This window comes from Pleurodeles waltl, chromosome 7 (assembly GCF_031143425.1).
Source record: "Pleurodeles waltl isolate 20211129_DDA chromosome 7, aPleWal1.hap1.20221129, whole genome shotgun sequence".
Lineage (NCBI taxonomy): Eukaryota > Metazoa > Chordata > Amphibia > Caudata > Salamandridae > Pleurodeles > Pleurodeles waltl.
In genome coordinates, this window is record NC_090446.1 from 1,035,030,380 (window position 1) to 1,035,045,218 (window position 14,839).

The window sequence follows — 14,839 nt, forward strand, 5'->3', positions numbered from 1 at the left end:
TTTAGAGCCCTCTACCGGAGGACCCCCCCCCCCTTGCATACATGATGCCTGGCCAAGGCATAATGTGGCGCAAGGAGTGAGAAAGTGGTGCAATGCATGAATTGCGCCACTTTGTTAATATGCCACAGGGATTTTGGCCTTATTGGGCCACATAAGCAACACAATAATGATGACGCAAATTTGGCAGAAGAAGGCAGTAGTCTATCTTAAATCTGGGCCCTAATGTTCAGAATTAGATAGCCATTATTTCTGTGACATGAGCATGATACTGTAGATGCCTGGTAGGCAGATTTTTATTGTTTTGGATCTTGACATTGTAGTAGTATGTCTGGTGGACATGTGTCATCTGAAGATGCTGTATACATTGCATGGTTGTTCTTCCTCTACCCTATGCAGTTTTTCATGTCATGTCCTCCTCAATTTTTAGCAGCTGCAAGACCCCAGCACAGAAGCATGCATTTGAGAAGAGGGACGAGCATTTCCATCACATATTGGAAGTGCAAGCAGGCTATCGCAAGATGGCCAAGAGGTAGCCCCGGGTCGTGGCTGGCATTCCCACATGGGGGACCAGCTACACAGTCAGCAACCAGCAGTAAAAAAGCTACAACCTCTACGCCAAGGTTCAGGGTTGCCTCACCAGGTCCCACACCCTCCACATCCACAGCACAAACTATGGTAGCAGCCCAGCAACAGCCACCACCAGATGCTACAGCCTCCACCTTTGAGGCTGATATGAGAAGGGACGTGGCAGATGTAAAGGCCAGGTTGGCAAAACTTAAACAAGACAATGCAAGTATTTACAAACTTTTAAAATTCATAAAGAAGAAGCTAAAAAAGCTATGAATGTGCACAATGACAATTCCCAGTTCCTTCCCTTCTTCTATTTTACAATGTAAATTGTTTTAGTGGGTTTTAGGTAGGTAGTCGTATGTTAGGTAGCATAGATTAGGTTCGTTTTAGGACATAGTATAGTTGGAGGTGGGTTTTTGGTATTTTATTGTTTAGGGGGTTGTTGGGAGGGGGGTTTTGTATGGGGTTCTATGTTAAAAAAATACATAAAATATAAAAATACAAATACATAAATATAAAGAGATATACATATATCTCTCTCTATATATATATTTGTTTAGGCAATAGGTTTAGTTAGTCTATGTGTAGCTTTAGTTCATGTTGTCCTACTCGTCTATTGTCTCTTAAGGGGGATGGGGGAACAATGTTTATTGCGTGGCGTTACATCTATAAGATAAGTTTAGATTAGGAGAGATAGGTGTAGAGATAAGTTCAGATAAGTTAGTATAGGTTAGCTTAATGTAGGTTAGTGTCCAGGTTAGGTTTCTAATAGGTTGTGTTTTTAGTAACAATAAATCCTGTTAGTTTTCGACAATAAGGTGTCCATGATGATTGACTGCCTGGTGTTCAAATATCTGCATTGGCCACGTTAGAGTAATGCCCTTCAGTATGCATTCAGTATTGATTTACATGTGTGACAATGTGTATCACCTATGACCAAGGAGCTGTCGGATTGGCAGTGGTATGGCATCAGCTACTCAAGACAGATTTCAGCACAGTTCCTGACACTCTGATTGTGTATGGATACAAATTCTTTGACAGGTAATAATGCAACATCAATTGTTATTGCTACGGTCTGTAACAATCATTCTTGAAAAGTTTAGCACATCTCCGCCTTATTTGGGGGATGGATACTGGCACACTAATAGCTGCCCCTCACAGTCTTACATATGCCACTTTTGCTTCTCACATACATTTTGTACAGGTACAATCACCAGGGAAATTTCCTGACACTTGTGTTTTGAACCACACATGCCACCCATATGTCTACTTGCATGGATATCTGTTTCATACATGCTTTGAAGCCTCAGAAAGTTGGTTGTAGTCCACAATACTATTGGTACCCTTTGTCATGTTTGAGTCCTAGTTCATACCTTTGTGTCTGACAGTAAGCCACACATGTCCTTTGGTTCTGTACTCATTGACATAGCTTCATACAATGCATACATTTGTAGGAGTTGGTGGAACACAGAAAAAAGCAGGACACCTGTAAATATGGTGATTTATTTACATGTGCAAGTTTTGTTTCCAATGATGTACAATTTACTGTTCAATGACTCCTTGAGAGATCCCAAGCCATTGAATGTCCAGTCAGCGTCCAAGGGTGAGGTACATGTCATAAGACATGTGTAGGAGAGGTGAGCCTTAGTGAGGAAGTGTCCAAATTGAAAATAGGTAGGGATTGAGACAATGATAATACATACTTGATAAGTCAACAGTGGTAAAGTGAAGAGGGCACATTGCCAGCTGTCACAACACCGCCATGATCTTAAGCACAGAACTAAAGAGATACTGTCAATGTGGCACACACTGGAGCTACTGGGTGGTTTTTCATGTGAAATATGTTTCTTCCACATCTTCATCCTTTGATGTGTGTGCTGCCTCCTGTGCCATGGGTTGTGCTGTTGTTGAAGCTGAGGGGTGCACACACACATCAAGGGATAGAGATATGGAATCAAAGGTCCCAGCAGCTGCCATTTGTGAAAATGCATAAGGCATCACTGCAGCAGGGAGGAACTGCTGGTTTTGCAACACCGCTGTTACATCACAATGGTAGGCAGCCATGTTTTCACTGAGGGAGGTCCCATCCGGCTCTATGGTCTCCAAGGTATTTTTTATAGCCCCAGCCTGTTATCAATCATTCTTCTGGCACTTTGGGAGGGCAATTAGTCAAGCCTCTACCTCATGACAGCAGCTATGTCCTCCAGGGACTGCTGGAGTCCATATAGCGGGGAGAGGGAACCTCTTATGGTAGCAGAGTTGTCCTGATTCGAACTGAGGCACCTCTGCACACCCTCTAGGCTGCCCCCCATCGTCTCCATCTCTACCCGCACCTGCTGTGCCAGCTCCCGCTATACTCCTGCCACTGTCCACTGAAAGGTAATATCTGGGTCCTCAGAGTCCAGGGCTGTAGCAGGAATAGTCAGTGCATTGTGTTGGTAGTTGGGTGGTTCATGTGGAGACCCCGCAACGCTGTGTGTCCTCCCTGCAACTGGATGTGGTGTCTGGAAGGAATCCAGAACATCCTGGAGAGTATCAGCATTGATGGTCAGCATCCGGTCATCCATATCATCTGTAAAATCCAGGACAGGCAGGTCCACAGTAGGCAAGGCATCATCCTCTGCAATGGGATGGTGAAAGGTCAATCTTTGACTGTAGTGGCTGTTGACATGGCTCTTCATTTACTTGCTACTGGTGGCTCAGTGACATGGTATAGACCTCCACATCACAGCACACATTTGTGGACCCCTAATGGCGCACTGTACCACCTGAATATCATTTGTGTGTAGTCACCATTTGCACCATCTGCCAGTCCACAGTTCCCAGTGTGTTACACCCACCTTGATTGTTTAATCATGGTCTTTGACATATGTACCTCTTTCATTGACTTGACTATGTTAACTTTGCAAGCGGTGGACGTTGTTACGGATGTGTGCTCACACCACAAGTGGAGATGTACAGAAATACTTGGAATTTGTTCTTACAGATATTTGAGCTAGTAACTGACTCATCTGCCACCCTACGTGTTTTGTTGGTGTGATGGTAAGGAGTGAGCTGTCCACATGCATCCTCCTAGCCACTTTGAGTGGTGTATCCAGCATCCTGCACCACCCATTGTGAGATTCGACCACATTGTGTGTATGTGAACAAACACGATTTTCTCCCTTGCTGCATTCTGCAGGACACATAAAATTAGCAAAATGCCATGGGTGATTGTTTATGTACAGCAAGGTGTCCCTTCCTGCACATAAACAATCTATCTCCTCAATGCAGACACCCTTGCACTATGGTGCAAGGATGCCTGCGTTGGCACATGTAGCTTAATTCAGCGCTGGCACAGGGTGAAATGCATGGGTGAGCCGAATTCCTGTAAATATGGTGCATCCCTGCATCTCAAAAGTGGCGCAGCTTGGCGTTGCTACTTTTGGCGCAGCACCGCTCTGTGCCACTTTGTCATAAATCTGGGCCTAAGTGGCTAGAAGGCTGCATATGGAAAGCCCACACACTTCCATCACTCTCTCAACACACGTGTGGTGGGATGAGACCTGATACATTTTGAGGTTCGTTGATGTGTGGATGCATCATGTTAAGACACAACATCAGGGGTGGCATTGTAGTTGTGGTACTAAGGAATAAATATGGTAGTAATACTATTGTGGACTACTTTTAATGTGTGTTGCAATCATCTTCAAACGTAGTAAGTGGCAAACAGCATTACTGTTAGTAGATTTAGCAGATTGTGTCCCTTTCTGCAGATGTGCATTAGGACAAGCAAGAGGGACACCCATACCTCATGCAGGTTGTGTGGCAAGGTTGATGAGGTCAATCATGTATTCTGGCATTACCAAAGTTAGTAGAGGGATGCATTGACTATCTGTGACAAGTACACATCCCTCCACATTTGAATTGATGCTGCACAGCGGAGCAAGCTGAGCTGTTGCACTGTGTGTTTCTTCATAAAAGGATAATTATGTGCCACTATATCCAGACACAGACATCACAGTGCTCTACCCTAGCATTTTATTTTTTTGACTTCTACTTGAGTGGTGGATAGTGATAGGTCATACTTAACATGCCAAGGTGAGGCACCTTGCATACCTAATACTTGTGTATTTTCCATGTGACCGCTATCACCTGACACTGCATGTAATAGGCATTCCATGTGTATATTTGTGATCTTCCCATGCAACACACGTGTGACCCACCCAGCTTCTGATGAAGTGTAGTCCAAGAACTCAGGGTTGTGTGGAAGTGAAAAGTGGGTGTGTGACAAGTTTCTAATTCTACAGATTGTAGTTGTTTATTGTGTGTTGCATTGCACACCACACATAGGGTAAACTTTCAATGTGTTTGGTGCACTGATCCCACAGCATAATTTTCCTTGCAGGCCCCTTACCCCAGCCAACGACACCATGGAAGCATGTTTATGACATTACTGGTCACCAGGGTGGACATTCCCACAGTAGTCTTATGAGTTTTGTCACTATATTGGTGCATTACTGCCATAAATGATGGCACTAGTGCAGCAAAGCACAGGGAGGTCCATTACATACAATGCTTGCGTCACTTTGTCATCTGCCTTTGGAAGGCTCACACGTGAGGTTATTAGATTGCACAGTGCAACCTTTATGGGTTGTCAGCCCCATTAGTTCTTCCCTCCCTTCATAAGGAATATTTCCTTATATACATCATATCTGCCACAGGCATATAGTGGTGGAAGGATGTACAAAGTGAATCAATGCATGCGTTGTGTGACTTTGTTGATGTAGCACAAGGGGAATGGGCAGCTTGGATCCACATTAGCAACAATTTGTATGATGCTGATTTTACATTATGGGCTTGTAAGATTGGGCCCCTAGTGCGACATTAAAACCACTTGTAGCTGTTGTTACGCATGAAGGTTTCCCTTTGTTGACGACACCAACCATTCCCACAACACAGACAACCTTGCTACATGGTGAAACAGAAGCTATTTGTACAGCAGCAGAAATGATGATCACAGACATGCCCTATATTTTATATATGTTCACTTTTCTACCCATTCCCAAATGGTGCATGGAAGTGTGTGGCAGTTCTTGTTGGGCCAACCTGTGCAGCAAGCATACTACATGTTGCCCACTGAGTGCTACACATGGGCAGGTGGATCAGTGGCAACAGTGAAGCAGTTGCTGGGATGTTTGAGAAATGGTCGGTACATATAGGGTGGAAGGTGTGGGCGCATCTGAGGTGTTTGCCCATTATGGCCCAGGTTTCAGGGAAAATTATGGAGATCAACACTACACCACATTTGGCAGTGCCGCACCCTGTCATTTTCAATACGCAGAGAAGCACCGTTTTAATGCGTATACGGTGCACCCCTGTGTTGGTCCCTACGCCAGCGCTATTTTTGTTGCTGAGCACCAAAGCAGAGAACCTTGCGCCATGGTGCAAGGATGGTTGCACTGTGGGGGAGATTGCTTTTCTGCAGGAAGGGACACCTTAATGCACAAAAACAATCTTCTATGGCCATTTGCACTTTCTATGCTTGCTGTAGAATGCAGCACACATAGGAAAAGCAAAAATACGAAGAGGAAGGAAAGCATTTCTCCTCGTCGCGTGATGCTAAAGACACCCCAGGAGTGGCATTAGATTTTGGTGCAGCCTCAGGTTTACAAAAACGTCCAAATCTGGGGCAATGTCAAAATGCAATGCATGTAGTTGTGGCACGCCAAGAGCAACACTGATCGCACACCCCTTCCAGTCAAAGTGCTTGCTGTGAAGGGGCCATATTTACAAGGTGGTGTTAACCCACAAAAAGTGGCTTAACGGCACCATGTAAATATGGCGGAGTGCATAGCGCCACAGTAGCATCACTAAAAGTGACGCTACGGTGGCGAAAGGGCCTTTTGATTCTGGGATTAGGGCCCTCATTCTAACCCCGGCGGTCTCAGACCGCCGGGGCCAAGGTCGGCGGGAGCACCGCCGACAGACCGGCGGTGCCCCGCAGGGCATTCTGACCGCGGCGGTTTGGCCGCGGTCAGAAAGGGTAAACCGGCGGTCTCCCGCCGGTTTACCGCTGCCCTTAGAATCCCCCATGGCGGCGCAGCTTGCTGCGCCGCCATGGGGGATTCTGACACCCCCTACCGCCATCCTGTTCCTGGCGGTTCGCCCGCCAGGAACAGGATGGCGGTCGGGGGTGCCGCGGGGCCCCTGGGGGCCCCTGCCGTGCCCATGCCAATGGCATGGGCACGGCAGGGGCCCCCGTAAGAGGGCCCCACAAAGTATTTCAGTGTCTGCCTAGCAGACACTGAAATACGCGACGGGTGCAACTGCACCCGTCGCACCTTCCCACTCCGCCGGCTCAATTCTGAGCCGGCATCTTAGTGGGAAGGTTGATTTGCCCTGGGCTGGCGGGCGGCCTTTTGGCCGCCGCCCGCCAGCCCAGGGCAAATCCCAAAATACCCTCAGCGGTCTTTCGACCGCGGAGCGGTATTTTGGTGGGGGAACTTCGGCGGGCGGCCTCCGCCGCCCGCCGAAGTTAGAATCACCCCCTATGTGTCCAGATAAGACCCATTTGCATGCATTTAGTGTGTCCTATGTGTCACCCCCTTCTGCCATTTGTTAATTTCCAGATTGTACCCCACTGCAACTTACTGTGCATTTGTGATAGGTCATTGAAGTCTGCGCTGTCCTGTCCTGCGATTCCGGTGACCAGCTCCTCCGGGATGACCGTTTCCACCATCTCCTCCAGATCATCGAGGTCCTCCTGGAGTGCTGGACTTCCACCTCCAATCTGCAGTGCTGCCATTCGGTTTGTGGCCAGTTTCGCTTTAGTTCTGTGCTTGCAGTTGTGCCATCGCTTATAACAATTGGTGACAGTCCTCTTCACCTCTGCCAAACTGTTGACTTTATCTACTATTGCCTGCCATATGGCCTCCTTCCTACCTATTAGCAATTTGGAGGGAGACAAAGAGCTGGTGTTGGTGCTTCGTCATCTCTCTGACCAAGATATCATTCTCCTCCTCACTGAAGCGAAGCTTCTGCTTCCTTTTCTCCTCCTGGGATTTTTCGGGTCCATCCCGACTTGTACTGGGCAGATTGGGATCTTCTGGCCTGCATTGTCCATCTTGGCTCCCTGTTTCTTTTTTTTTGTTGCTCGCAGGCTTTTTTTATGCTAATGTTGCAAATATGGCTCTAACCCAATTAGCGTAAAAAAACGTGCTGCTAATCATGCTAACGCCACTTTTGCAGCATTAGCGTTATTTTTTCTTACGATGTATCACAAAGGTTCAAGTCATTTTTTTACGCTAACCTTTCTTTTGTGCCATGGTGCATCATTTTCTAAATACGACCCATGGATGGCACAAGGAAATGCCTTTAGTGGTTGCTAAATGTTCTGACGCGCAACTGTGCATCACTTTTCTTAAATCTGGGCCATAGTGTGCACTTGGTCAGGATCACAGGCACTATTGCGGAGGCCCACTAAATCGTTCAGGTAATGACTTTAAAATCACAGTGAACTGCAAGATTGATAATACAGGTTTAAAATATGAGCAATGTGTATTTGTTTAGAATCTTTTCGAATTGAAAATACCCATTTACATCCCTCAATTGCAGTATTATTTCAGTTAAAGCCTTAGTTATTGTGTAGTACTGTGTTTTTCATTTAGTGCATCTTTCATGAAGTATGACCCTGCAAACTGTTTTCTCTGAGTGCAGCAATATTATCTCTGTCTCCAGAAGAATTTCTCCTAAAGCTCACAGGGAAAGGATAACGGCTGGCTAAACTACAATTATGCAAAAAAATGAAGTACACCCTTTTAAGATTCCATGGATTTACATTTTAATATGCATTAATCTCGCCCACACCAAGTGCACACTAGGCAAATTAAACATTATGGGGGTTATTACAACTTTGGAGGAGGTGTTAATCCGTCCCAAAAGTGACGGTAAAGTGACGGATATACCACCAGCCGTATTACGAGTCCATTATATCCTATGGAACTCTTAATACGGCTGGTGGTATATCCGTCACTTTATCGTCACTTTTGGGACGGATTAACACCTCCTCCAAAGTTGTAATAACCCCCTATGTGATAAATAACACACTATTTCCACTTTGTCATAATTTATTAAACAGAAAACAACCAACATTCAGAAGCCTGCTGAGAAAAAGTAAGTGCACCTAATTGCTTCCATATCACTTACAAAGGTAATTAGAACCGGGTGTTGCTAAACAAGTGCTCTTAATTAGTTGATCAGATGGTGGTGCAGGCACCTGAATAAGTATCTAGACCCTTTGTTTGATCTAGACAATTCAGGTTTGTGGTGACAAATCATATCTTGGTCAGAAGACATCTGTGAGAAAGACTTGTTGCTCCTCATCAGTCTCAGAATGGGTGTAAAGCCATTCATCTCCAAACATGTGAAGTCCGTCATTTCACAGCACCAAAGACCATATATAACCAGAGAAGGATCAAAACGATAGCCACCTCAGGCATAATTGGACATTTCAGCAAATCTGCCCCAGGATTACACTGTTGGATGTACCTAGAGGTTACAATGAACCCTACAGCTACACCCAGGAATCTATATGTAAAATTCACATAAAGGTGCACATTAGAGTTCATAATGTTATCATTAGGAAAAGACTTAAAAATATGACTTTCTTGAAAGTGTAGCCAGGAGAAAAGCCTCCCCCCCCAATAAAAAAACATCGCTACACAGCTTACGTTTGCAAAGCAGCACCTGACTGCTCCACAAGAGTGCTGTAACAATGTCCTCTGGATAGATGAGAACAAGTGGGAGGTTCCCGGTGGTAGTACAGGATGGCATGTTTGTCAAAAACCAAATACTGCATTTAACTACATGAAACACATATCAACTGTCAAAAATGTTGGTGGAGGGGTTATGATTTGCTTCTGCTTTGCAGCCACAGAACCTGGATGGCCCTCATCCATCGCATCCACCATGTATTTCTCTCATTACCAGCCAGTGCAATAATAGCAAGCGTGTCATGGGCCCAAAGACAAGCAAGTAAGTTGAGCCCTGTGCTATCTTTATGGTTTTTAAAAGACAAGTAGAAATGAGGGGCAATGGGTCCATCACAATAAAAGACTCTAATTTAACTGGACCTGCTGCGCAAATCAAGCTATGTGCCTGAATCCACTCTCGACAAAATCAATGACTGACTACTGGAAAAAAATAATCATTATTTTGGAATGGTCTAGTCAAAGTCCAGACTGCGACCCCCTTGAGATGCGGTGTCAAGAACTAAATGCAGTGCCTAAACCAATGCCCTTAAGCAGCATCGAGCTTAAGTAGTTTTGTAAGGAGGAGTGGGCCAGAGTTCCTTCAAGGTGATGCGAGACACTCCTACAGAAAATCTCTACTGTCGTTTATTGCTTCTATGGGGGAGGTGCAGATCTTACCAATTCCATCCATGAGGGAAATTACTTTTTCACACTAATTAATGTTGCTGATTTTGTTTGTTTAATACTGACAAAATGAAACGTGTTATTTTTCACATGTGATTATATTTATCGACGGTTAGGACCTGGTAAGGAGCAAATTAGGGTAAAATATGTTTTTATATGTAATGACAAATAACAGTGAGAGGCTATACTTTCTCCTTCACAGCACTGAAACAGGAAATGCGTTTGCAAGATAATAAATTCTGCCATTTGTGCCGGACATTTTTGAGGTACTCAAAAAGTGAATGTGGGAGAGGGTTATAAGGGCTGTTTGTTTATAACTGAGGATCAAAGGATTGCCATTTAATTGAACATTTCTATGTGGGCATGCACCTGTGCATATGGAGTTGTCTTGTTTTGTCCTTGCATGAGTAAAAAACAATTTAATGTTCTTCATTTAGGGTTCTCATCGGAGAAGCTTAGCTGCCAAGTAACCCGCATGTTTCTACCTGTAGCCTTTCTTTAGCACAACAACCGTCCAGTTCAGCATTACCCATTTCACTGTTGGCCACCGATCCCCAAATACAGAAGTGTCCTATCTCTAGCAAATTGTCCCATGTCAGGCTATAAATGATGAGCCATATTTTTTTCTCTGCAGTCTGGTATTCATAGTTTTGCAAACAAAGCTAGGCCTGGGCGAAATTTGCATAATTTCCTTTGCGCAAATTAGACAGAATACCCAAAACACTACGTGACATGCTGTGGTATGACGCAAAATACCAGCTTTAGCATTCACACTATTATTTTGAGCAAAAAGTTTGTTTGCATGCATTTTTGGTGCAATGGCACACACATGCTAAAAAACGTAAGCTTACATTTGAAGGTAACAACAGCGCTCATGTTAGGTTCATTTGCAATGTTCTCATGCTCCAATTATATCATTTTTATCTGAAAGCAAAGACATTTGTTACAGAGATTTGTTAAATCTGAGGGTCACAGTTTCTAATAAATGAGGGACCATCATAAATTCATTTCATTCTTCCAAAGTGAAGAAAATTTGTCATATACAATGTTTATAGAGTTAAACACAAACGTGTACATATGTAAAAAAAAAAGATAGGCAATGTCATAATGTGTAATTGGATCCCAGTTTTTGACACATGCAGTCTATTGTTTTAACGATAGAAACCTTGTATATTTCATAAATAATTAAAAATATCAATAGTGTTTTTCACATGACATTTTAGTGAAAGCACAATTGTTTCTGCTTATAAATATGTTCTCATTCAGGAGGTTATAAATGAGGGTAAGGGGCATAATTTTTGTTTTCGTATACATAAACAATACTCTGCTCATAACTGTGTCAAGAAAATGTACGGCGGGACCTGAGGCTTCAGATTCTGATTTCTATTAGCAGCCGTGTTACTATAACCTAAACATGTGCGTAGACTCAAAGCACTACAATACCCATAAACCTTGTCGGAAAAAAACTGCCAGACCCATGAAGCCTAACAGAACATCAGTCAATCACAGCCCAGATGTACTTATAAACAACTGCAGTAATTTAAGCACTGCCTCATCTTTGCTGCTTGAAAGCCACGTTAAGTAATCTCTTTACAGTTATCAATTTAGGTAATTTGGCCCGAGCACGGATACTGCCACTATTTTGGTTCTCTTTAGCGCGGTCATGGCGCACCGGGTTTTACGTCCGTCTCCCACCTCACGCCTTTACATACTTCACAAAGCCTACGACCAGTACTTTTCTATCTTGTCGAGAAAATCGCTGCGCCAGGCACCACTTAGCAAGGCAAGCTGAGCACGCGCTAAAGACTGCTGCAGGCCGATAAATACAAACATCTTCCCGCTCTTTTACCCACACTCGGCCGTCCACAAGGCAACTCCCTTCCCTCTTTTCTCTCTGCCTGCCCGCCGCCATTATTGAATGAGGAAGTCCTGGGTTAAGACAACGGGGATGCAATAATGTATTGATTACAGTTTTGCTGCAGGAGCCTTTTCCCCCTTGAACTTAGACCAACTAAGTATTACAATATCTCTCTAAACGTTCCTCCCCCTTATTATACAGACTTGTTTGTGGCAGAGGCAGGATTCCCGGAGACCAAAAGTTGCGTGTCGTAAGCTTATGAAATGTCACTTCAACCCTCAGAACATCTCCTTTTGATCAGTTACTAATTTCATATGTGCGTCCTTATGGACCCTTTTCACGTCCTACATTAACTCCCTGGATCAAATGGATTTTTTCTGAAGTGGACATTGACGCTTCCAGTTTTTGGTACCCACTCAGTCAGAGGTGAGAAGGCTTCCAAATCTTTCACCATTGTAGCACGCATAGAGAACATCATTCGCAGGGCAGACTGGTCATCAGACTTTATGTTTAAGGAGTTCTATTACAAACAAGTAAGTAATCGGTTTACCGTGATTATGAACAGCTTTCAACTTGCAACAAAATAAACAAGTTAAAGCCTCTTTTATTAGTGAATCCAGGATGAATGTACGCTTTTAAAACATCCCCCAAAGCTACGCCCCTGGCTAGCAAACGATTATTGAATTGAGCTCCTGTCTCGTGTTACTATTTTCAGTCTGTTAGCTCACTGATTGAGTCTCTGCTGCACAGAGGCGTACATAACCTCAAGTTCCAATGCTAGTTTCTCAAGTTGGGATTGGAGGCTGGAGCCTGTACCCCATTGCCCCAATTTACCCTCAAGAAACAAACACAAGCATTGGCAATTCAATAGGTCTTGCTTTTGGGACTTTTTGGTTTTGCCAATTCCATCTGGCAATGATGTACAGCATCAGGGAATAAAAGCAAAATGTTTTTACCTGGTGATACGCACCAATGGGAAAAAAGTAAGAAAAAGGATTTGAGGACATGACCGGTGCAAGAGTGTGTATCGTTCCTCACATATGCGTGTTGATGTATCTGCAGTGGTGCTGGTCCATATGCGCCAGCGGAATGGCATAGGCACCATTCGCTAGGTTTTGCCATTTCTTGATCCAAGATGGCAGACACCATTTGGATTGGTAAAAAAAAAAAACGATATTTTTAGAGTAAAGGAGAAACATTTTAAAAAAAAGAATGCATGGTTGGGGGTCAATGAAGGAAGGAGTGGGGGGAGCCAGTAGGTGGACAAAGGTAAAAGCAACTCATGAGGGAGACAGCAACAAAGGAGAGGTGGAGAAGCACAGTGGGTGAGATCCACAGGGGGCAGGGCAGAAGCAAACGAGAGTGAGTGGAACACTGGGGGGAAGCATATGAAGGAGAGAGTAACACAGAGCGCAGAGTGCAGGTAGAGAAGTACACAAGAAAATACCACACTTGCGAGACAGCAACAGTGGGGAGCACACAAGGGAGAGAGGTGAAAAACTTGCCTACTCTCATGAAGAGCTGAATCAAAAAGAAAAAAAGGATTTTCCTAAAGTTGTGCAGTGGAAGGATGAAAGTCAAGCAATTGCAGAGATTGTAAAGAGGCTGTGCTCCATTGGAGGGACAAACACAAGATAGACAAACCTGGACAAAAAAAGCCATCGAATAAGAAGCAAGCAAATGAGAGGAACAATAAGGCCACTCGTTGTTAAACAAATGGCTCTAAGTCCATATAAGATATTGAAAGCCGACAGTAGGGCTTTCAAAACCAGACATCTTGCACTGTCATGTGGGCAAGACCTAAAATGTAGCTCCAAATATTTGTATGAATGGATTTTTAAGAAGAACGAAATATGATGCCCACAAATTTCCGTACATGTCTGAAAGTGAGCAATGGAGCAAAGTTTTTTTGGGGGGAAGATTCATCATGGTCTCAGAAAGGTGACTTAAAAGAATACCAGTAGATAAAACTAGCTGATGCTAACAGTCAGCAACTCTCATCGGAGTATTAGCAAAAAGGAAGAGTATTTGCTTGTATGAGGTAAGTGTCTTCCCTCACATGAATTATTGATACAAAAGCAGTACAATCTGAAATAAGGCGGTTAATATGCTCAGACCCTCATTAGGAGTGTGATGGATTTTGGATTGGGAATACTGGAGCCTGGAATCTCCAATTCTGGCTGGTATCCATACACCAAAATCTGGTAAATATAAATGTTGTCTCTAGATTGAGCACTAGCCTGTGTTACTCCTGAATGCCAGGTTCTTTTGGGCTAGCGTTTCTCCAGTTCCAGGAGCAAACCCACTGATATTTTTGTCTATTCAGAGCATGCAGAGAATGTCACCATGAAGGGAGGATGAGGGGAGGGATTTAGGGAAGCAATAGGAAAGGCCATATAGTGGGTGTTCTACTCCCCCTTTGTGCAGAAATAGGGGGCTGAGTGCAGCAGATGCCATAGCCCCTGCAGCACTCCTGGAGCTCTGGTGTTAGTTGTATGACCAACAACAATATAAGAATATTGTGACAAAAATATCAACTACACAAATATCGAGTTTAAGTACTCAGGGCTGCGGCAGTCTGATCACCACATTACAAGTCTGGCGGTCAGACTGCCAAAAGACCACGTCTCCGCCAGGATCTCTGATCCCGATGAGCTGACGGCATCTTGGTTGTGATCAGCCAGGGCGGCGCTGAAGTCAGTGCCACCCTGCTGATTACAACCATGTTCTCCATCAGCCTTTTAATGGCGGTTCAACTGCCATGAAAAGGCTGGCTGATAACAAGTGCTGGGGGCCATTGTATGGGCAGTGTAGGGCCCCTCACCCCAGCACCGTCAAAATGCACGCTGTCTGCTCAACAGACAATGTGCATTCCGAGGGTGCTAGGGAGGCCCCCTGTGCGATAGCATTGGACTCTGCTCCATGTGGAGGCGAGTCCAATGCTGGCGGAAGCTTTTCACTGGGCTGACCGGCAGAAACATTGGTTTCCGCCAGT